The 26,266-nt window shown below is 34.5% G+C and overlaps 1 long non-coding RNA gene across 1 annotated transcript; it reads left to right on the top strand.

Annotated features, from left to right (window-relative positions):
• The first annotated feature begins 2,283 nt into the window (after window positions 1-2,283).
• Window positions 2,284-26,248, top strand: LOC127971311 (uncharacterized). The gene is made up of 6 exons (XR_008156782.1): window positions 2,284-2,461; window positions 18,715-18,784; window positions 19,483-19,737; window positions 20,371-20,460; window positions 20,662-20,899; window positions 26,031-26,248. It is a non-coding gene; the product is annotated as an uncharacterized LOC127971311 (long non-coding RNA).
• Window positions 26,249-26,266: the final 18 nt, after the last annotated feature.

Here is a 26,266-nt window from a genome sequence, read left to right as displayed (position 1 = left end):
ATATATAAAAAAAAAATATTAACTGAAATGCATAAAATATATTGAAAATAGTTTTTATTAATTGAAACGCAAATAAATATATTAATAAGAGTATTGTGGTGGTTAACTTAAATGATTAATAAAAAAAAATTTGCAACTGAAATGCAAAATGTAATGAAAATGCCAAAATAAATGGATTTAAAATGTGATTCAGCTGTGTTTCTGTAAACTAAAACTATTAAAAAAAATTTTGTTAATTAGAATGCAAAACATAATAAAAAATATTTTAATTAGAAATACACGCACACACACAAAAAAAAAATAAAAAAAAAATAAAAATAAAAACACTGAAAATGTTTTTGGAGTCACATTTTGTCCTGGGATTCACTGGTGTTGTCAACTAAAATATTTTCATTAAATTAAACCAACCCTGAAATAAAAAAAATAATAATTCTTTAAACAAATTTAGAAATTTTACTAACTGAAATAAGCTGAATAAGCTACTAAATTACTAGGACAAAAAAAATAATAATAAATGACAACTATACAGAAATACAACACCAAATAAATAAATAAATAATCATCAGCTAAACAGCTGAATGGCCATATGAGATAAAAGTTAAAGATAAAAAATATTAAAGGGACACTAAGTAGGAATTACTCCCATCTAGTGGTGAAATTGTATTTTGCATTCAAACTAATTTTGCTCTCCAGCGCCTCGCTTTTTCAAATGCGAGTTGCATCTACGGTAGGCGATATGTACCAAAAAGCTTTGACGGGATGTCTTCTAATAGCACTTCGTCGAGTTTTCCTTCAGGTGAACAGGTGTGTTATTTCAAACAAACTGCAACATGACCATAAACAAACGAATGTTACAGTATGAATTACTGACTGTGGAAAACATGAAATATTGTAATTAGTAGTTATGTCTAATTTATTCGTTATATTTTCTGAATTATGTGCATTGTTCGATATAAAAAAAATATTATAATATAGATTGTAACACTGACTTACCTGTCGAGAAGAAAACTGGCCACTTCAGCGTCTCTTTTGAAATCTTTATCCAGCATTAGCTCTTTCCACCTAGAAAAAGCTTCCCCGACATTAACTCTTGTTTTCTGTAATCTACGGTCACGTTTCCTTTTACGTTCTATTTTTGACTGTTTTGGCGACGATGTTTTCTTCTCCTGTGGCGCGGCATATGTATGGTCCATAATAAGAATGCAATCCAGACTTTTAAACTTGCCGGTGCAGTTTCAAGCGCCTCTCACTGCTCTGCACCTGCGTTTCTGGCTCTGACCGAAAACGCGCTGTGGAAACGCGTTGCCTTAGTACTTTTTGTCCCTCTCTGCTATTATAGTTTTGCAAGATGGCGGAACTACATGGAAGCCTCCGTCGACCTACCCGTCTCATGTATATAAAGATAATAAATTCTTCATTTACAAGGATTAGTTTAAACATTGGCATAGGTATTTGTACACCATTGAGGGCATATTTATGAATAAAAATATTGATTTTAGATAATAAAATACCTAAAAAGTTACTTATTGTCCCTTTAAAATAAAAAAATAAATAAATTGAAAACATACTATAATAACATGTAAATAATAGAAAATATAAAACTGCTGGATTCATTCAAACAGGTTGCATATGAAATGTATGTGTTTATTTCTGTAAGTCATGTATTTTCTGCTACAGGACTGCTGTGTGGCTGATGGTTTAACTCTAATGCGTCATTCTGACGACTGTGTGTTTGTTGTTCTGATCCTGGTCCTCTCTAGAAGGGTGAAGCCCCTCAAAGTAAGACCTTCAAACTGCCAGCGGGCCGCTCGAATGAACTCTCCTGCAGAGATACAGTACCTGGGAGCGCTTCACTCATGCTGTTTGTTCTCTCATGCACTTTCAGTTGGTTTTTCTGTGAGGTGAGAGGAAACAGAGACGTATACAGAGATCCATTTACATTTTTCTCATGGAGAGATTATTTTAAAGATAACTACTCTTTAAAGAAAGCATGAACTAAAATCAGACTCTTAGTTTGTCACACCGGTCTTTTTAGTAGCGAGGGATTTCACACAGAACTGACTTTAATAATCCACAGGAGGACACACATACAGTAGCACAACCACATTTAGAAACCACAAACACAGACTGCACAGACTAGGGCTAAATACACAGGATAATTGGGGAGACACAGGTGAATGGGATGACTAATTAAACTAAATGAGGACAGGAACAAGACCAAACAGAAAACAAGGAACAACAATAAAAACAGGTCCATGCTCCTGACAGTTTTTCAGTAAATGGACTTGCAGTGCAAGATTCTTGTTATTCTTTGCCTTTAAAATATTTTCAGCAAAATGTAGTAAGAAACCTTCTCCGTCTTTGAAACTTTTATTATTTTGTTTAAGTGTAGAATTATTTTAATAAATAAGGGTGAAAAAAATATTTCCCAGAGGTCTCACGGGTTTGGAACGACATGAGGGTGAGTCATTCATGACATAATTTTCATTTTTGTGTGAACGAGCCCTTTGAGAGTAATATCACGGTCTAAGATGATAACATTTTAAACATTTTTTTAAACCAAGTTTATTTATTATTTCATGTTATATTATTATATTTATTATTTCTTAAATCCACAATTATTTATCAATTAATGGTAAAATTAAATTAAATAATTAAGAGTGAAATGAATATGTCCCACTGTTTTACTTGGAAATACACAATTTCTTGTTTTATTTAAAGTATTTAAAATAATAAAAATTTTCATTTGTACATAACTGTGTTCATTTAATAAAGTAAACCATGCCATATTATCAATAACTCTCCGTATTTTCCTGCATATATATATATATATATATATATATATATGCATGTCCAGATTTTTCCCCTCACATGTTTTTTGATGGCAGTGGTTTTCCAGAGTGTTTCTTCAGCTCTCTGTTGTTCTCCTTGTCTGTCTAAGTGTGAAAACAACAAACTGAACGTGGCAGATGTGAATGATGGTGTTCTTCTAGCGTCTCTGAGTTTGCAAGTGTACAGAAGAGCTCTTTTTTCGCTCGTCATGTGTCTTTATACTGTAAGATAATCGGCTGTGTTGCAATCTCTCTGTCTATGATGACAGTGAGGCATTTGCTAAGGTTTTAAAGACTTAATGATCAAAGTGAATCATTTTGTGATTTATGATTCAGGGTTTTTAACATGTTAACATACCCTATGACTCCGGTATCTTGCCAATGTCCATCCATGAGTTAATTTTTGCCCATTTTATTGTCCAGCGGTTGAAAATCACAAGTCTAAATTGCTTAGAAATGTAATATCACACCTCTACAGTAGAAAGCACATGATTTGAGCAACCATTCCTGTGTGTACCACAAACCAGGACCAAGTTTTATGCCAAAGAAGTTTGGAACACCAAAACCACCCACTTCAGGTTCATGTCATCATGAGTCACAGTTTGTTTTATTATCTTTGTGTGTTTTCGAAGGCACTCTTCTGGTCAAGCTGGAACCTTTGTTGATATTTAGTATTCACCAGCTATCCAGCTACTCGAGGGCTGCTGAATGCACAATCAGGTGTGTGTGTGTGTGTGTGTGTGTGTGTGTGTGTGTGTGTGTGTGTGTGTGTGTGTGTGTGTGTGTGTGTGGTGTTTACCAGACTGTGTGAGCCGGCCTGTAAAGTTGTCAGCAGGAACAGCCATTTACCTCAAGCTTGTTTGTGATGATTCAGCCATCACAGATAGCAGCATAAATCGTCCTTCTACTCAATAAAACAGTGTTACACTCTCTTTTTAGCCACATACACACTATAAAGTTTCAGAATTGACTATGACATTTAAAGGTATTATATATATAGAGAGAGAGAGAGAGAGAGAGAGAGAGAGAGAGAGAGAGAGAGAGAGAGAGAGATATCTATATCTATATAGAGATAGATATATCTATATCGAGATAGATATATCTATATCGAGATAGATATATCTATATCGAGATAGATATATCTATATCGAGATAGATATATCTATATAGAGATAGATATATCTATATCTATATAGAGATAGATATATCTATATATATCTCTCTCTCTATATATATATCTCTCTATATCTCTCTCTCTCTATATATATATCTCTCTATATATCTCTCTCTCTCTATATATATATATCTCTCTCTCTCTCTATATATATATAGAGATATATATATATAGAGATATATAGAGATATATAGAGAGATATATATATATATAGAGATATATATATATATAGAGATATATATATAGAGATATATATATATATATAGAGATATATATATATATATAGAGATATAGATGGATATATATAGAGATATAGATGGATATATATATATAGAGAGAGAGAGAGAGAGAGATAGATATAGATATAGATATATAGATATAGATATATAGATATAGATATAGATATTTTTTGTATTAAAGCATAAAAATACCATAATATGTTTACAGATATTTAGGAAACATGCTAAGTTAACATACATATTTATCCGAAAACAGTGCTACACCAAGTTATATTGCTTTTCAATGTGTGTTACATGTCAGAATATCTGTTTTTGTTTTGGTTTGTGTGATTTCGCCCATTTACCCAATATGATTTACCCAATAGCACTATCTACTGCAGTCCTGGAAGCCTGGGTCAGTGATCGCAGGTTCTTCCTGACCTAAAAAGCCCCGGCATCCATTGGTTTTTAAAATGCTGATAAATTAACTCATCAATATACATGGATTGGCTTATTTTTTTCCATCGTCAATTCGCATGGAGCTTGACTGACAGGCTGACCAATCAAAAGTCTGAATCCGCCATTGTTCTGGCAAACAAACCAGACAAGAGAGTAGATTAACGCTGTGGGCTTGAACTTGGAAAACTGTGTCTTTCTGTGGTTAAAATAAAATACCTTCTGATGTTCATTCGTGTTTATTTCATGCTTTAATGAGGTAATATGAAAAGATGATTGGTTTATGTGCCTCTTGAACGGAGGCACTGCAGCAGTCTGTCACGACACTTTGGTATTTATTGTTTGAATTTCTTACAAAATGACAAAATTTGAAAGTGGAGACTTTTTTCTCGTTGAGCAAACAGGTTACTTCTGATATGAAAACAAAATCTGTAGCGCATCAGTTCAAGTGGCACGTGAACCAATCGTCTTTTCAAATTGAAAAACGTATTTTATTTAAACCATGTAAAGACATCAACACAAACAATGTTCAAGCCTATTGATGTTAATCTACTCCCCTGTCTGAATTTTTTATTATCATTATTTTAATTTTTTTTGGACAAAATGGCAGATTCAGCATTAAGACTGGTCAGATCACCTGCCAATCAAGGTGTTTGCGAAGGGTCAATTGCGTTCATTCCTGCTACTTGCCCTTAATCTGGCAACCTGTGTGAGTGCATAGAGGAGTGGTCAGGAGAAATTAGGATTGCAGTACTCCTTTAACTGCTAGCTGTCGATTTGACATACTCAACCTTTAAATACAGGAGTGAATTCCCTGAATTATCATTTTGTGTATGTTCATGACTGAACTCGATCTTGAATTTGCAATCATTGACACCATTGGAACCATAACAATGTTTTGAAGGGGTTGCCATGTCTACTTGCTGTAAGTGATACTTGTGCATCTTTGGGTGTTGATGACATATGAAGCGATCCATTCTACTTTGGTTTGTGGCTTACAGTATTTAAAAAAAAGTGTTTGGATTTAGGCAACACCAAGTCAAGATACTTCCGAGGTACTTCCTTCTCTGTGATTTCCTTCACCACAAAGCTGATATGCAATCCAATTACATCATTAACAACTAGTTGAACAGTTCAGTCTCTGTGAAGGATTTCCGTAAATGCGTTTCTCACCGCCTGAATTTTTCTGGAGTCAGTTCAGGTTGTAGAATGCTGTTGTCGTCATTCTTGTGAAATTACTGAACTGTGTGTGTACAAAAGAGATGGAGCACTAATGTTAACTGACAACCGAATTTTGCTGCTGTGTGTATGTGGCCTCTCTCTCTCCCTCTCTCTATCTATCTTCATATCCCAGAATTATTCCTCACTCGACTCTCCCATAACCTTGAGCGGAAATGATGGATTTTCCATATACAAAATGAACTTCGGTCGATGAGGAAACAAGACAACAAAGAGACTGTGTGTCTTTTCATAAATCAACAAAATACCCTCATCCATTTTATGTGCTCACGGGCGGCTCAGCTTATCAAAATCATGATGGTCTTCATACTGTTATAATAAAACCGACGTGGCTAATATATAACTCTGCCTCGTCCGGCGTCTCGCTTGATATGAATTTCCGAAACAACAGCAGGAAAAAAGCAATCAGTACTTGATGAAACGGAGCTACTTCAGCTGTGAGAGTGAAGCAAGCTTGTGTACGTCGATGAAACACTCAAGAGACAGACTGTGTAAAGAAGAAAACATGTTGATGTTGTTCCAAAGCATATGTTGGCCGATAGGTAATAGTCTCTCAGTTGCAGGTTTTATGGATCGCATGTTTAATGAAGTTGTTGTTTGCAGATGGTGTGGCTGGAAGGTTGTTTTCTTCAGTCCCCATAAGGAGCGAGGCTCTTATAGGGATAGTTCAACTAAAAATCATTTTATTTTATTATTATATATTTCCCCCTTAAGTTAAATTCCAATTCTGTACGAGTTTCTTTTCTTTTTTTGTGATGCTGAAGTTTAGACATTGTATAATTCGAAAAGAAAGAACAAAGACGGAAAAAAAAAACTTCACAGAAGTTTAAAAGTATAGTGAATATAAATTCTGCTGTATATTTCAAGTAATCCATCACTAGCCTCAGATGACTAACTAGTTAAAATTTACACTTTTAATATTTTCAAATATCTGTAAAAAACTAAATAAATAAATGTCTGAAATGTATAGATTTTATTGATGATTAATACATGTACATTTTTTTAATTGAAATAAGAGTTTCATCTGAGCCTGTTCTTATCAGTTATCTGCATGAAGGTTTTATGTAAGATCTTATTTTGTTTAATTATTACATGTCTGTGTATGTATATGTGTGTTTGTTTATATACATTTTACAAATAACAAAATTGAAATATTTAACAAAATTTTAAACTAAAGTTATTTCAATTAAAAATATGAGCTGTCATATATACATGTCAACTTTTTTTAGTGTAAAATATAAGATGACAGAAACTAGACATTTACCTGTATTTTACTGTAAAATGAAATTAAATATTTTGTTGCAATTTTTCACCATATATATAAAGGGGATTTACAGTTAACTAATTAACAGGTTTTTACCATTGTATTTTTACAGTCTTTTACTATTAAATTACAGCATTTTTATAGAGTGCAGTTTAGTGAATATTAACTTTAACTAATATCTAATCCAGTCTAATAGACTATTTATTTATACATTTTAAGTGTTGTTTTGATTGTTTAGTTTCCACCACATTCACCTTTTCATTTCATAAAAAAGCATTTGGGATGTTTTGCTGGACGTCTGTTTTTGAGAGTCATACAAGTTTGAAATGTCCTGAGGATGAGTGAGATGACAGACTTGAAATATTTGGGTGAATTAACCCTTTAACCCAAGGTTCCTTGGTGACTCACTTCAAATAAAAGCATCTAATAAATGAAGGTTTCACAGCGAATGAAATCATACATGCTCAAACTATTCAGGTTACCTGCACTTTTAGAAATACCTCAGATCTCCAGCCCTCTGTTAAACTCTTCCGTAACTCAAAACCTCTCATGAAAAGACAAATTACAAAAGGTGCACATTAGCATATACACTCCGACTGGCATTAACACCAGAAGACCGTGGAGGTTCCTCCTACGCACTGCCGGATCTTCTTGTGTCTCGCTGCCAGATCGCTGCGTGAATCCGGCTATTCCAGAAACATGTCCCTCTAGGCTACAAATTCAGCTTTAAATATCTCGGATTGTCTCATTTCCCGGCAGAAGCTTGAGTTTCTCTGTTGTGTTTGTTCTGATCCCAGCAGGCAGCGATTTTGCTTAAAAGAGTTTAGCTATATCACTCCCAGTCTCCCAGTAACAAAGCAGACATACACGGGTATCCCGCATTCCTGTATCCCAGTGATATTCGTTTGTTGGCCAGATTATTTGACCCCTTTGAACAACGGCATGCTCAGAGACCCTTTTTATAATGTTATGAACTATGATTTTACTTTAAATCCTACAGTTTTCAGAACTTGCCAGAGTGAATGAGGTGCATTTGTAGGTTATTTCGGTTGTCTTGTATGTCAGCCTGACATTTGAATAGAGAGATTTTGGCATAGTATGTATCAGGACCAGTTGGGATGTAATTGGCCACTTAAGTATGTCAGTCACTTTTTTGGCAGGGGGGTGGGGGGGGGCAGTCTTCTGCAGGTGTTCCCATTAACACATCTGTGTGTTTTTACATACAGGTAATGTTTAATTTGCTGAGCTTCTGTGATAATTAAATTACACCAAACCGTGGATATGACTTGATTTCCCTACACATCTCAGCTGGTTTTGATTTATAGATAAATTAGCTACAAAGATTTATTTACTGATGAACAGGTGCCCCGTTTGGTATTTTCGTGTTAGTGCTGCTGTTTGCATCAGTATTGATCAGCACAGAAGATTTCCTAAGGGTTTTTAATAACTGACACAGAATACAATTAATATAAATAAATGATCAAATAAATTGTATTATGATTGATCTATTCTTTATATATAATTGTTAATGATCATTATTTATAAATCATTTACACTATTTCAATTACTGTATATTTTAGAATTAGTTTAGAATCTATCTATCTATCTATCACATATGTGTCTGTGTGTGTGTATGTGTATATATATCAATATATATAAAAAAAATATATATATATATATTAAAAAGTCTTTGCTATAAAAATATTTCTTCAGTACTTCACATTTTATTTTATATATTTTATTTCAATATTTGTTTAATTTAAAATTGACTGTTTTATTCATTCTTTATGTATACATATATATGATGATTAGACATTCAGTCGTATCCAGCTCTTGGGGATCCAATGGGACAACTCTTGCCATGATTTTCAACCTTCTACTTTCTTTTTCAGCTGTTCAATGCCTAAGTCTGTGTCACTTCTAATGATATCAAGCCAATGTGTTTTTGGTGGCTTCTTTTCTATTTTTCGCTAGCTACAGTATGCCAAGTGTCATTGCATGTTCTAGTGAATCTGTTAACGTAACATGGCCGAAAAAGGTTAACTCGCAGTTTTGCAATTTTGCTTTCAAGTGACATCTTTGGTTTTATACACACACACATATATATATATATATATATATATATATAATGTATGTCAGAAAACAAACCAGAGAGACAGAGGTAAGTAATCAGACAGCAGGATTTATTCACAGGTTGGGCAGCACGAAGTAAGGCAAAAGTCCAATGGTGAGTTATATGGGGATAGAAAGGGTTCATTTGCCTCTTGCAGGTGATCTAGACGAGCGAATGATTGGAGGAGAGCAGGACCGGTGGAGCGCAGGAGCATGTAAGGTACAGTAAGTTAACACAGGTAGTCAAGTTTAGGTTTAGGAGCCAACTTGATGGCAAGCAGTTCTCTGTTTCATAGTGTTTCAGTAGTTTTGATCCGCTGGAGTAAGCTTCTGGGAGAAGAAAGCGCAAGGAATGAGGTGCGGAGACTCTCCACACTGTTGGGACAGCATGGCCCCTACTCCGGGGTATGGATGCATCCATTACCACAACAAACGGAAATTGAGGGTTTGGGTGATGGAGGACAGGGACTGTGCTGAAGGCTTCTTTGAGTTGTGTAAATGATGTGTGGGCTGCGGAGTTCCAGGACAGAGACTTGGGCTTGCCGCAGGGCAAAGAGATGTGGGCTGCTGTGAGGAGGCTGAAGTTATTAATGAAACGTCTTTAAAAATTGGAGAACCCAAGGAATCTTTGCAGCTCTTTCACAGACTGGGACTATGGTCACTCCCAGGTGGCGTGCACCTTTCCCTGTTCTATCTGGATACCTTTAGAGCTAATGATGAGTCGAGGAATTGAACAGTGGTCTGGTGGAACTCACATTTTTCGAGCTTCCGATACAGATGGAGGACCTGAGGACCTGTGTCACGTGGCAGCGATGTTTGGCCAAGTATGTTTGTGAACTTGTATGCGAGCTAGGTTGTATGTGCTCCGCAGGTCCAGCTTAGTAAAAATGCAAGCTCCACGGAGTTCCTCCAGAGCAGCCAAGACCAGGGGAAGTGGGTATGTCAATTTCACCGCCAGCGAGTTCAGGGTCCGGTAGTCGATGCAGGGACTCAAGCCTCTGTCCTTTTTACCAATGAAGAAGATTTTTTTGTGGATGACCGGCAGATCCACAATACAGGTAGAGTCGGGTCACGAGACGGTGGGCACGCTCTGTGCTTGAGAGGCGGGTTGAAACCACTTGCATGGGTTCTGGTAGTGGAGGACCAGCACAGTCAAAGTAAACACAGGAAAGTATGCAGGTATGTAGTCAGGTTAAGTTAGACAAAGCAAACTGTAGACCAGAAAATGAGGCAGCGTGGAGAGTGCAGTGATATAGTATGAGTATGCTTGATGAGCTGTGACAGGTGCTGGTAATCAGTAGTCTGGTGATTGGGATCTGCTGTGCGTTGGTACTGGTGATGGAGACTCTCTGACAATATATATATATTGTTTTTAGCATCTCCAGTCTTATATTTGAAGAGATCAGGCTCTTCTGTTCATGGTTTGATTGTAAATATGGTGTTTGTGATATACTGACATGTTTAAGTGAATGAAACCTTTCACATCGCCGGACCGTTACCTGTAAAACACACCTGTCAGCAGCTCCGGGGAAGCCGTCTGAGACACAAAGATGATGAATCGTCACACACTTCTGTCCCTCATCCACCACTAGCAACAACTGCAGTGTCTAAACGCTCAATCTTTCTGTTTCTCTTCTCCGTCTCCAGGGTAATGCCACTTTCTCTGTTCGTTCTGGCCACCATGACATACCTGTCTGTTCGACATGCTGTTGCCTAGCAACCCATTGTCTCCTCACAGCTGTCCATCATTACAGGAATTGCTTCTCATCTCAAAGGCCTGAATCCATCAACCTCATATACACAGGGGTCCTTCTGCTTTTTTGACTGAGGCCAACCTACATTTCAGCTTATTTGTGTTTCTAGAATTGGCAGATTTACACTATTTGATGCTGTGTTGGTATGCATGAGCTGCAGATAGATTTAAAATAGTGCGTAGAGACATGTCTGACATCTTGAATCGCAGAGGCCGTGGTTGATAAAGTGTGAAACTCCAGAAGATGAAGGAATCGATTGATTTTGGTTTGTTAGAGAACACAACCGATCGATACGATTCAGATGTTTCTCTCACAGATCATGAAGCTTGATGTTTCTGACTTCACACTGAAGATGCCTTACTTTCTTTTGCCATATAGGGCATGTACAAAAAATAAAATCATCTAAGTGTAACAATATATTTTTTTTTGACAGTTAAACACATTGCAGTAAATTTCCAATATCTTCATGCGATATGTCAAGTTTTTTTTTTTAAGCTTATTAATTAGAAAGACCATTCTGATCAATATATAACTATATTTCTTCTAAATTTATTAACAAAATGTAATATTTTTATTTTATTTTATCCTTTACACTAGCTCCATGTTAAAATGTAAATATGATATTAAGAAAATAATCATTCTGATGAAATTGTACAATCCTGGCTGTCCAGCCAAAACTTGCAGAATTTAATTATGTTTTTTTTTATGTATATATCAATTTTATTTAGTTTTCTTTTACACTGGCACAATGTCAAGATGTAAATATGATTAAGAAAATAAAGCAACCACCGCTGATGAAATTGTAAAAACAACTTCTATAAGTTAATTAGAAAAGTTTGAGTGAATCATTAGCTGAAAGAGGTATTTTATTTTATTATTTTTAGTTATTTATTTTATGATTTGTTTATTTATGAATTATTATTTTATTTTTTTTGTTATTTTATTTCTCTTTAACACTGGCACCATTTCAGGTTATGAATATGATTTTAAGAAAATGAAGCCGCCGCTGCTGATGAAATTGTAAAAACTTGGCTGAATATCCCTTTTGTCTAAAGCCTTTGGTGTTTGAATGGGTCTAAACTGGCTTCATCCCAAAGACTCCCTTCAGGATGCGGTAATGCCTCAAATGAGTTTTCTCTCTTTATTATCATTAAAGTTGCTCTCCTGTTTTTGGCAGTTATACATTTGTCTGCCATATACAGAATGATGAATGTCATTTGCCCAAATGTCCAATCAGTCAACCTCAAGATGTCTTTTTATATTTATATATGATTCTTCAAGTTGATTGATTTGAAAGAACAATATCCATCATTCTGGTTTTAAAGGATAGATTATAATAGCTTTACATTTTTATTGTGACTCTTTTTTTTTTTTTAAGAGTGTTATTTATTATTTGCTTATTGTTATTTATTTCAGGCTTTTCCCTTTTTAAAATACTCCTCCATATTTCATTATATATATATATATATATATATATATATATATATATATATATATATATATATATAGTAATTGTATATATAATACTATTACTGTTGGTGTCAAGAAATGAATCTCCATTAATATTTTTATCTTTTTTTTTTAATATTCTATTTAATTCAATGTTATAATATTATTTTAAAATATAGTCATATTTTGTGTAATTTAATGTTATAACCTGCTCTGCTGGTAGACCTTGATTTAAAAAAATACTAAGAGAATCAATTGCTGAAATTTTATTTTTATCTATACAATGAGTTTAAACATTGTATTGATTATGTAACATTAACCTTGGTCCAAAAATCTAGGATTTCTTTTTTTCTATTTAATTACTTTATTTTGTGTATACACTATCTTCAAATAAAGTACAATTACTTTACAGCCCCTGATTATGGTTATTTAAAATTTCTAATTAATCTATTGACCTTGTTATGCAAACTATGATACGGATGTAAACTACATAAAATAATGGTTATTGCAGCTCAATTTTAATGGCGTCATTGGAGTTAGTATATTAATTTTTTATTAACCTTAAAGTATTATTTATGTAATAAACTCCATTAAAACCATTAAATTGAGCTTTAATAAACTGCTCAATATGAAGAATTTATTTGCAAAAACAGATTTGTATTATGCTACCCAACTGCAGTTTAAGAATAATTGGAATAAACAATGAAAAAACAGGACTTTTGAAAATTGTTAAAAACAGTTATCTGTTTTTGCAAATTAACTATTCATATGTAGAATGAGAGAATGAATCACCTGCTTCATTTGAAAAGTAGCAAAAATCATGACTGCATTATAAAAAAAAAAGAAAGAAAAAAAAAAGTTTTTTTCCAGGAGTAGTTTTTAATACTAAAAAGTCCAAATCTGTTAGTGTTGATAAAAATCTGTCCCGGGACACAACCGTACCTGTAGCGGAGGAAAAGCCGCTGAGGTTGTTGCGGTGATGAACGGCAGCTTTGTGCTCGCCGCCAGCGATACGTCAGGCGTTGAGTGATGATTATGTCACAAGTCTGACGTCCATCAACAGCAAGAAGCCAAAGCCGACAGTGAGAAGACGGATCATATCGACCCATAACTGAGTTACCATGTTAATGAAACGCTTTGAGCGCTCTGACAAAATTAGACTCTTGACCTTGATGTGTATCTTTCAAAAAAGAACAAATCCATAAGTAACTAAATCAAAACCAACTTTGCTGTCAAATCACGTGGCTGGAATGATCAAATGGGCCTCTAATGGCCCACCCAAGTACACCGTCATACTTTAATGTCACGGTAAAATCAGTCGGTGAAGCAAAGTGTAGTTGATGTACATCGCCTGGATTCACTCCTATAAGCATTTTAAATGTTTCGCATTAGCCATGGCATAGATCCCTACTGCAGTAGAAGTGATGCATTATGGGAACTCGGCCATTCCCCTCACCTGCCCCCTCATTCTGCCTGCAAATTCAATTTCCTTTGGATCATTTCCAATTTATCCAGTGCTGAGATATACACCAATCTTGGCCTGCCAATGCATCTTTTCAAGGACACACACACACACACACATACGCCAACAAACAAACAAACCTTTAGCCTCCATAAATGTGGGGTTTGGCTTCCTAAATTTAATTTAGTCAACTTTTAGGAGAGCATTAACATATAGATGGCCTCAAAGCTAAAAGACGTGGACTAAAAGCAAAAAGAGAGTTAACTGGGGCCATCAACTGTAAGCACACACTCTCAGAAGGCTCTTGTGTTTTAGTTTGTTGTTCTGTGACTCTTATTTTAAGGCGTCTGAGAGCCCTTCAGTGTCTTTGACAACATTGGATGATGGTAATCCTCGGGGCAGGTGCCACGGCAGAGGCGAAATTGCCATCCACGCTGCCGTACAGCTCACACTCATCTCAAAGAATCAATCATGAGCAAATCCCCTGTAACAGTAAATGCTTCTCCGGCTGGTTTCACCGCTGAACGTCACGGCGTTTTTTTCTAGATGAGCATCTTTGTCAGAGTCGAACGTGCAGTATGTCTGACTGGCAGATCTTTGGCTAAACTTACAGTAAAACTGTTCCTCAGGTATTTGCGAACAGATGAAGGGCTTTGATGGCCACATAACATGAAAATTTCAAGCAGAGATGCTCAAATGGGGAGCCACGGGACAAAGATAAACAGGGTACTGATGATTAAAATCAAGCAAACTAAATTATGTTTTAAAAACGATTTGCCAACATTCCTATTAAGTTATACATTTTTTCAATGTGCAAACATTATGGGAATATTACTTTTGAATGTTCTCTGAACCATCTGAAGCCAGAAGAAACATGAATGAACAAATGAATGTTAGACAAACACCTAAAGCATAAAAAAAACAGGAATGATTCATAAATAGTTTTTGTACTTTGAACAAACTTTGGACAGACATTCTGGAACAGTGGAAACCTGGAATAATGCTTCATCATAACTCACATGAGGGAACCTTGCCAGGATGTAAGCCAAAGATCTGAGCAAAAATGTGTTACCTCTCCCTATAGGATATGAAAATGTTACTTCTGAATGTTCTTCTCTTCATTTTCTCTTGGTTATGTGAATGTAAAAGGAATATTCCGTTTCATCATTTTGCAAGCATTATGGGATCATTTCTTTCCTGGATGTTCTAAAACAAGAAGAACATTCAACTAACCATTTACAAAATGTTTAAATCGTTTTCCAACAGAACCTTGCCAGAATGTTCTGAGAGTGTTCTCTGTTAGCTGGAAAGCTCAGAATAAATGTAAAATCACCATAAAAGCATAAATAAAGTAGTACGTATGACAAATGCACTATATTTTGAGACTTTTGATGTCATACAGTAGTTTTGTTATAAGAAATAGACTAAAATTAAAGTCATTATTCACGGAAAATGGATTGTTCTTTTCTTTGCACTAGATTCACTCGCAAAACTAGTTTTATTTCAATCATATGAGCTAGGATACTTTTATGCATTATGCAGAGCGTTTCTGTCCCTGTAGGGGCTAGATGCATGAAAAATGCTTGCATGGAAATCTCTCATTCTCTGTTTTCCAAAGAAGAAAAAGAAAAATACAGTTTTGGAATGTCGTGAGGGTGAGGAGGTGACAGAATTTAAATTTTTTGGTGCAGAATTCCATTAGAGCCTAAATGTTTGCAATCATTTGTCAACATTATCCAGCAGCATTGTTTGTAATCTCCGACACCTATTTGAGTTCTGGCTGTGTTGGCGTTAATACGTGCCACGAGCTCGCACATATGCCACTCAAGCTGCCAAGTTCAGATTTGACATGGCTCCATCAAACAGTGTTACCAAACAATTTCCTGGAAAGTTGAGCACAGCGCGACTGTGTCGGCATCGGCGTGCTTTCGGCAGACACACACGGGGCTGTCTGACTGCGTTAGCTCACCCTGATCAATGCGATTGAGTCTGTGCTAAACATTTTCTAAAAATGACACAAACATGTCACAAATGATCAACACAAAGACTGACATGAGAGAGTGGAGGGTTATTATGGAAATAACGATTACGCATAAGTATCAGTTATTTTCTTATTTAAATCTTCAGGTTTATTTCTGTTCATCTGTTATCTGTTCACTGCAATAAAAAAGGAATACATCATTTAGTATTTCTGAGGAACTCAGTGAACTATACATACCAGTTACATATAAAATTTTGATATTTTGTTATTGCTACTATATTTTTTGTTTTAGATTTGTGCTTGTGGAAAGCACTTTCTCTATATCCTGTGAAGTGAATTTTACTTCTGTTGTTGCAGTTGCTGTGATTGTTTTTGTTCCCCTTTGATATGTTGTAAGAAGTCAGGAGGAAATGACATCACAGATGTGATTTTCTTTTGAGCTGACTGTGATCACACCTTCCTCACTGAGCTCACTAGAAACTGAAGAACCTCTGCCAAACCAATCAGCAGATTTGGTCCCCTGCCTAGCGGATTCGCCAAAAAGATCTAGACTGTTGATTAGTGATGGGAAAATTTACAGACATCGACCGAATTAATAAAAACTCATTAGGTATTACATCACCATGAGATATCAATTTTGTGGAGGTCACAAAAGCATGCCACGATTGGCTTGTGGAACGGGAATGCAATGTAAAAATCTTCTTCAAGAGTTACACATATATAGTTGCACGGCAGATGTTCTCCAAAAAGCATTTGTGAACACCCAAGCAACACGTTTTATCCCTTAGTATTGAATGCATTCTCCTTCTGGAGTCTGTTAAGTTACGTATTTTATTCATAATATGGTTTGACATAAATTTCATCATCCCTGCCTGTGTTTATGCCGCTCTGAGACCATCCAAACAAGGGCAAGAATTCGAGCCTTCTCCCATTTATCAGATTCTTCCAGAAGATCAGATCGATTGACATTCACAGCCAAAAGAACATTAGATCAATGCTGGAGAGCGCTTACCGGTTTCCTCCATTGTGGTTCCATGACGACAGCATTTTCTTCTGCTAGGGTTTGTTTTAAATGTTTCAAGTGAACTTTGGTTTCTTGAATAAAGCTTTGCTCTGATGCTGTGAAACAGGTTATAAATTAATAAAGCATCACAGAAAATGCCCAAGGTGTAGAGAATAATTCAGGCTGTTCAACTGAAGTGAGGACTCACTCAAGAAAAAAGACTCAACAGATCGAGGCAGATTGTTGTCCATCAAATCTTTGTTGCGTTTATATGTATTAAAAATTTTAAAGATTGAGGTTGTTGCTGGTAGTTGGCAGTACATTCCCATCTAACAGGGAACGTTCTCAGAACCTTGGCTAACGTTCCGGCAATGTTCTCTCAAAGTTAGAAACTAACGTTATTCAAAAGTAACATTCCCATAATGTTTGCAAAATGATCAAATGGAACGTACCCTTAACGTTTCATGACTAAGAAAAGCGTTTCTAAAACATTAGAGTCAAGAGAACATTCAGGAATAATGTTTAATAACTTTGATGAAAAAGTCAGTAAAACATTTTGCTATAAAGTTGCTAGGGTGTTCTGTGTGGTTGCTAGGTGATTGTTTGCTCTCAAAAGAGTCTGTGGGATATTTTCCTGTTTTACTGTCAGTCAGTCAAAAACGACATTAAATCTCTATTACTTTTTTTAGTTGACGAGTTAAGCAAACCCTTACTATATTCAATGAAAAACCGCAATAAAAGCAAAAACAAGATACAGTATTTTAAATGTGCAGTTTTTATACTGTATGTGATAAAGAACAGGTCATGCTATAAATTACAGTCAAATAATGTTAATTGACATTCCTAGAATCACCTGCATGACAGCTAACTTTTTATGTAACTTTATTCTTAATTTTTTATATTTTATTTTTCTCATCACCTGTACATTTGGGTTTTATGGTACAAATGATAATAAAAACTATTAAGAAATATTATCTTTTTTTTCCCAACAAAACTTGATGTGGAGTGTAACATCAGTTTACAGTTTTTGACTAAATTATTTGATTTGTTCTTTTTTTATTCTAAAACTGTATAATTAACACGATTTTACTGTAAAATTATGTGAAATTCCCTGTCGTGTTTTCATATATTTTCATTCAAAATTACACTTATTTTTAACAGTGCACAGTAAATGACAGTTCAAACCCACAAATCCCCAATTTTTCTTTTTTTCTTTTTTTTTTTTTACTGACAGCCACAGTGTTTTTTTATTTTTTTATTATGTTAGTTTTTTACTGTAAATTTCACATAGATAAATTTATCATTACATCTCTGTTATGCAAAAAAGGCAATATGGGGAAGGAAATTGGGAAAACGTTGTAGAAACAATCTGTAAAAATAAATAAATAAAAAGAACACATTCTAATGTACAGAAAAAAATAATTAAGCTGTAATAAAACTGTATTTTGTTGCTTAAAATCCACTTTTCGTCTTTGAAACTGTTATAAAAAGAAAAGTGCTGTTTAAATTTCCGAGTTTCTGCACAGCATTCTCAAAACTTTTAATGAAAATGTCTTTCTGTAAGCAACCAAAGTTGATATGTGAAACCAGGAAGTGCCCCAAAAACACTTTTATTTTGAGAACAAAATACGCTTAGATGTTCGCTTGCAAGACGTTCAATTAACAAGATCCCTCGATCCTCATAAAATATCCATCATTAAAGCCTGTATGGATTTACAGCAGCAGTTATCAGAGATTTAACGCTGAACACTTGGACTCTCTGTCTGAACAGATCCGAGCGAAGCACAGCAGGACGGCACTGCCGCAGTTTTCCGGGCATCTCGCCCAAGACATAAATGAAGGTAAAAAATCACCCTGCCAAAAAATGTGATGGTGATATATACAAGATATTGGGTTGTTATTTCCAAAACGTCTCTTTTATGATTAGATGTATCTCTAATCCACTTTACATTCATGATACAGAGTAATTACCTCAGTGTGTAATTTAGACTGATTGCCATATTGATTAAGTCATTTAAAATGATTACATGAGCAATACAAAATAATAACTTTTGTGGAGTTCCTTGTAGTTATATACACCTGATTATTGTTAATGTTGTTTTAAATAATTATGATAATTATGATATGTAACATGGTTATTGTAATCTAAAACATTCCCAAAAAATAACTATTAAAATATCCCAAGAGACTTCTTGTATAATGTTCATATGTTGCATATGAAACAGCAACTGCTATTTACTGTATGTAAATACTGGCCAAATATTAAATAATGGAGTTAATATAAATGCTACTAAGGATTTTTTAATTTCAAATGAATTGGAAAAACGAGGGAGGATTTTTCTTTTTCATATCACTTCTCCCTCTTTTGCATATATATGTGTATTTCTGTGAAAATGTGTATCTTTTTAAATGAAATGAAGTTTATGATGAAAAAGCAGTAGAAATATTTAACTCTTTTCCATATTAAAATGACAGAAAATATAAAATACAATTGCTGGACCTTTTTGGATTTTTCTAAGAACTTACAGTATTTCCCCAGCGTCGGCCGAGCTCTGTCCACCTCTTGCAGGATCCGGAGGTTCATTCCTCGGAGGTTTGTGTGAAATCTCTGGATTCGCTGGATTCAGCTCGTTGACTCCTGCAGTTTTCGCACTGTTAATGGCGGGTGGTCTAACAAGACCACAGGGAAAGCGTGAGGTCATAGTTCACTTGGTGTGCTTGACTGTGTGGAGCTGACCTGAGCAGCCAGAAACCTGCTCTAGTGGACCATTACAACAGGACGAGCATTTCACAGGTGTGTTCAGAGCAATCCTTTGCCAAAACAGACCTACTTTCTTGTAGGACATTAATGCTGCTCTTATTTCAAACATGGCACCTTAATCCTATTTATTCTATATGCACATTTCTAAATGATCAACATGATTAAACTTTGCTGTTGTACATAATCTACTCTATGTCTTCTGTCTGATTTTTAGACTTTTTTTTTTGCAAATAAAAAACCCTTTAGTATAACTGCACAACCATCCACCTTCAGCTTGTGCTTTACATGTCTATTTGCTTTGAAATCTTTATTGTTATGAAGATCTCATTGACTTACAGTACAAGCATCAGAATTTCGTCTTACTTTTCGGCCGTTAAAAATCAGCATCTGCACCAAACTGTGTATTTCTGTTCAGTTTGGGTATAAAATTTAAGTTTTTTTTTTTTTCTTTTTTTTCTGCTTGTCAAGCTTGATATTCTGACTATATGAACCATGGAAGCCTAATGTATCGAATATAATGCCAATAAATTTGCAAAACATATTCTATATATATATATATATATATATATATATATATATATATTTTATTCCCAGGCTTTAAAGGGTAAGAAGCATCTGTTGCTCACACAAGTAATGATTACTTTTCTTATGCTTTTTGTCCTCCAGACCCCCTTCATCGCCACTGTATAGCCAGGACATTCATCTAAACAGCCTTATTCATGTAGAAAATCATACAAATGTGTAAAAAACATGAGGGTGAGTAAATTACAGTTTTTATTTTGAGTGGCTTTTGTTCAGTGTTACAGCAGGAGCTGTACGCTGGACTGTTTCTAATGGCTCGGAGAAACACTACGAGCTAATGATGTATTTTCTGTCACGGTCAGACTTGCTGTCCACTGTTAATGTCCACTGGAGCTTTTCCAGAAGCGTTTTTACCTGCTACTCTGTTCTACACAGACAAATGGACCCTCGCCTCACGAGTGGCTTTTAACACAGATCAATTCTTGCTTTCCACTTCCATTATTGTTGCGTTTTAAGCCTTGAGAGGATGAATCTGTGCCCAGAGAAAGAGACAGACGGCTGAGGACATCTGCTCTGCATGTCCCACAATCATACCTGCCATTAGTCTCCAAAAACAGCCGCATTTGCACATTGAAGTACATCCGAGATGCTCACTAATGTCCTTCACACAAAGGTACCGTTTCATTTGATTTTCTCTTCAGCAAAACGATGTCTTCTTTATTCCTCCCTTCAGATTGAAAAATCAGATAATACCAGTATCAAAGGTCTTCTTTTCATTTTTCACCTGCTAAGAGTTCAATTTAGAGTCACACAGGATTTAGTGGGTTTTGTAGTTTTTTTTAAAGTCTTAGTCAATCATATACAATTTTAAAAAACTGCTTTTATGAGAATATATTTTATTTATATATATTTATTCCTGTTATGCAAAGCTTAATTTCCTGCATCATTACTCCAGTCATCGGTGTCACATGATCCTTCAGAAATCATTCTAATACGCTAATATGTGCATATATATATATATATATATATATATATATATATAAAAATTTGAAACCATGATACATGATTTTTGATGAATAGAAATTTCAAAAGCACAGCTTTTATTTGAAATATAAATGTTTTGAAGAATCATTAATGCCTTTGCTGTCACTTTTGATTAGTGCAACTTCAATGAACAAAAGGCACCACGACTTTAACAAATTAATCTAATTTATTTTTTTGTTTGTCCCATTTGTCTAGAATCAGTGACTTGTTATGAATAACATTAATCATGAACAGTAGCTTAGTCTGGTGGGTATCGCCTCGAATCTTGAAACCGTGACCTTGTCTGCAGTGCATCATTCATTGGGGAATCAGTGTTATGTGATATTGCTAGAATTGAGTAGCGCGGCATGTTTTATTCATACTGATTTCTCGCTGTTCTGCTCAATCAAAATCTCTGATCATTTGTGAAATGAAATGTGACATCAGCCGCGGCAGAAATAGATCCTCACCTGTCACAATCGCTAATTGTCTCCGTGGTGATTGTGAACTCTGGTAACCAAGAAATGGCTTGTTTTTTTTGTCCTGCAGCTCACATTCTAGCTGCCTGCTTTCATCTTGTCCTTCCCTGAGGTCTCTTGACCAAAGATTTCTGTTTCCCAATGCTGTTTTTTCTATTTAATTTTCACCTTGTTTATGTTGGCTGTTTATGTATAATTCATCAGCAACTCAATGTCAACTCACAACATATAAGAGAAATTAATTTATTTTGAAAAAAATATATATATATATTTCAGCATATGTTAAACTGATAACAAATAAGTACATTAATTTAGAAAACAAAATCATTAAGACATTTTTTTTACAACAGGCATGTAGACATTTCATATAGAAATATTTTTCTTTATTATACAACACAGAACTTATTTTCATTTGTTGTCATTTATTTTCATACATTTTAATATAATTGAATTCAACATTTTAATCAATGAATGAAATATCTGTTTTACAGTACATATAACAGATGAAATTATAAGCCTGTAAAGTATGCAAATATATCGCATCGCAATCATTGTCCAGCATGTGAACAGAGGTCAAAGGTCACACCAATCTAAAAAAGATTAACTTTCAGTTCAGTCATACTGTGAAAACATTATTGTGTACACATGAATACCTGCATACAGAATAATTTACAGGAGACCTTCAAGTCTTTACTAATCACATTTTGGACATTTTAGGTCTTTTTAAAATATGTTTATTCGGCAAGTCCACGTTAAGTTGAAAATGAAAGACTTTTATAATTTAAGGTTTTCTATTTCAAATAAATACTGTTCACCTGAATTGTCTATTCAGTAAAGAATTGTTTTAAAAGGTTTCCAGAAAAATATGAAGCGGCACAACTGCTTTCAAGACTGATAATGATCAGAAACGTTTCTTGAATTAGAATGATTTCTGAAGGATCACGTGACACTGAAGATTGGAGTAATGATGCTGAAAATGTATGTTTGATCACAGGAATAAATCATATTTAAATATATTTAAGTAGAAAAAAGTTATTTTATACTGTAATAATATTTCACATTATCACTGCCTTTCCTGTATTTTTTTTAATCAACTGAACATTTTTTTTTTTTGTAGTATTAGCTGATTAACCCAAATGTTTCCATGAAATATGACAATCTTTTTGTTTTGAAAGAATGATTGTGTAAAATTAAACACATAAAACCCTAATGAATGATTGACAGCAGGTTCGGACAAGTGAGATTGATCTGGTGTTCTTATGAAAATGCACTATCAGTCCTAAAATCACTGAATAACATAAAACATAGATTTCAGAGTAAAACAAAATGCTTTGGAATGATCAGAACTTTGATGCAGAGCGCAAAAACTCTCTCTCTCTCTCTCTCTCTCTCTCTCTCTCAAAAACCAAAATAAAATAAATCTCGCATTTTTCAAAGAAGCCACCCTCACCTGGTCATGAAGTAGCATCTCTCTATCTCTGACCTCAGACAGCCTTCAGTCCTCAGGAATTATTGAACAAGGCAAAATAGAGAGACGGCTATGAATTAAAAGGAGTTCATCCATTCAGCTTTGTGCTGGGATCAGCACACCGGACGTGGCAGTTTAAAGCGGCAGACGTTCGTGTTAGAGGTCCACCATTACCAAGAGACCAGACTCTGCCAAGACCACTTTCACATTCTCTTTCAACAAGAATCGCAGAGAGAGAAAGGCTGATAGAGAGCTCCATTCATTTCAGACGACTAAGACAAATAAAAGCCTTCCTGTCAACGCTAGTTAGTTAGTTAGTCGAGTGCAGATACAACAGACTTTTTAAACCGCAATCTAGATTTCACAAAGATTCAGAAGGACCAGGATTTTGATTTATTATTCCCCAGAAAGAATGGCATATGAAAGCCTGTGAGAGATGGATTCATAACTTGTTTTTATGAAGAAAAAGTTGCCTCAATTAGCATATTAGAATGATTTCTGAAGCATCACGTGACACCGAAGACTAGAGGAATGATGCTGGAAGTTCAGCTTTGCAACAGCAACAACAATACTATTATATAAATGAGAATAAAAGATACACCTTCTTTCTTCGCGTGAACATCTGGGCGGCGCTATGCAAATCTTCCCACATAGTGATGTAGAGATGTGGGGGTATGTTCGAACGAGTCGTTTTAATGGGGTGTGGACGAGTCTTAACTTTTATAAATAAAATCTCTTTGGATCGAAGACTTTAGTCTATGCAACTTTTCAGAGCTAGTTACACTCCAAAGAAAAAGGAAAAATTCGCATCATATGACCCCTTCAAATGTATTCCAATGGAAAAAAAAAACATTATTTTACAATATTACAGATTTTACTGTATTTTTAATCAAATAAATGCAGCCTTATTAAGCATTTCTTTCAAAGACATATTCTTACCAACCCCAGACTTTTAACTGATACTAAATATTTTACTACGCAGTTTCAATTCATTAATATGTGTGGGATATCTGCTTAGATAGCTTTATAAATCTTATTAGGATGTATGTGGCATTGAAGGACTTTATTTCAGCGTCATCATGCCTGCATTTTGAACAGCACTTTTTTGGCTTCTAAATGGCCTGTAGAATATAAATGAAAACCAGCAGGACTCATTCAGATGTATTTAAGAACATCGACGGGACCTTGAACGAGTCAAATGTTATGCATTTTCTACATTGGTTCTTGACTTGTCATTGATTTCTCTCTCATTAATGGTCATTTGTACAGACTCCCAGCACGGCTCTGGCTGTTTGCCATTGCAGCAATTTTCTCCTCCAGTCTCCAGTTCTTTGAATCCTTTGAAACTTTCAAACATTTATTTCCTTTAAACAGACTTAGTGCACGTCTTTCTTTCACTCAGCCTCGTCCTTATGCGCTCTCACTGTCTCTGTGTTTAGTTAAATCAGAAATGATATCATTCATATTCATATAGATGTGATTCTCAAACAGAGCCACTTTTCTTTTTTTTCAGAAAACTTTAACTGTTTAAAGGGAAATTGTTTCTTGATCAAAATGTTCAAATATGTATACATATATTATTGTATACCACATTATACTGCATAAGGTATAATATTAATACTACATTTTATTTTACAGAACTGTGAAAGTACAGTGACTTGAACTTTATGTTAAAGTTTGTTTATACAAATATTGATGTTATTAATTTTGCTGGAAATAAAATCATCTGAATCTGTAGATTTATATTTTTGCCTTGTCAAAATATATAATAATGTTGTAGTCATTTAAAATAAAGGTCCCACTTTATATTAAGTGGCCTTAACTATCATTTACTTACATCGTAATTAATAATTTGGTACAATGCATTTATTGTGTACATACATGCTTTTACATTGTACTTATATTTTTAAAATACTTGCATGTAACTACATCTATAATTAATTTCTGTAATTACATTTAGAATTACACAGTTATCCAATCCCTTACACCTTATTACCCACCTTTATTCCTACTCAAATCACCAAACCTGTCCCAAACCTTACTCGTATCCCACCTCAATAGCAGCAAAAGTGTTTTGCAAAGCAATATGAACATAATAAGTACATTGTGTTTATATTCAATGTAAGTACATAGTAGTTAAGACCACTTAATATAAAGTGGGACCAAAATAAAATAAAAAATTTAACGATAAAGATAATAAAAATTGAATTTGGCAAAACAACAGTAAAATTATAATACTAATATTTATGGCTTAATTTCTATTAGATTTTATGGATTTAATAAATCTATTTATGTGCTTTTGGGATATTGCATAAAAAAATGCTAGATTGAAATGCCAAGAAAAAAAAAAAGAAAAAATAAGTGCCTAAAAACATATGCACTAAGTAGGATCAATTTCTTATCCGGTAAGAAAAACATGTGCATAAACTGATAGAAACACTTTTACAGAATAAATTCCTTAATGTGCATAAAAAAAGACAGGATAAAATGGATCAACCAATGGATTGATCTCATTGCACAGCATCTGAAATGCTAGTTTTTTCTTTCTAAAATGCTTGAGCAAAGACACGTCAAAGTTTTTAATCGAAATTTGACTTTACAGTTATAAAACATTACAATTCTGTCTCTCTCCTAGACCCTGTAAAAAAAGTTTTTCAAATGTGTAAATAAAGATTACTGGAGTATACATTTTACAAGATAAATACTATTTCATTCTTTCTTTAAAATGTAATGTTTAATGTAATGTGCTAGTTGCTATTTCTTCATAATTAATGTGAAAATTCACTAGCAAATTCTGAGTGAAAATAATTTCTGCAACACTTTTTGTCTTTCAGTGTACAAGTGGTCTCACGCTGATGATGTAATTGTCATAATATCATTACTGCAGGGGGCAGCAAGAATGGCCTCTGGCTGAATGGCAGCTGTCCCCACATCCACTTATACGCCATAATGAAGAGCTGTCAGGAGTTTTACAGTCGTTAATTACTGCAACATTCAAAGTTCTTGAGAGGTTTTTAGTGGGCCAATAAAGTTAATTTATCAGCCTGTATTTGAGTGACATTTAGCATTG

This window comes from Carassius gibelio, chromosome B14, assembly GCF_023724105.1.
Source record: "Carassius gibelio isolate Cgi1373 ecotype wild population from Czech Republic chromosome B14, carGib1.2-hapl.c, whole genome shotgun sequence".
In the NCBI taxonomy this organism is placed as follows: Eukaryota; Metazoa; Chordata; class Actinopteri; order Cypriniformes; family Cyprinidae; genus Carassius; species Carassius gibelio.
This window is presented reverse-complemented; position numbering and strand designations above follow the sequence as displayed.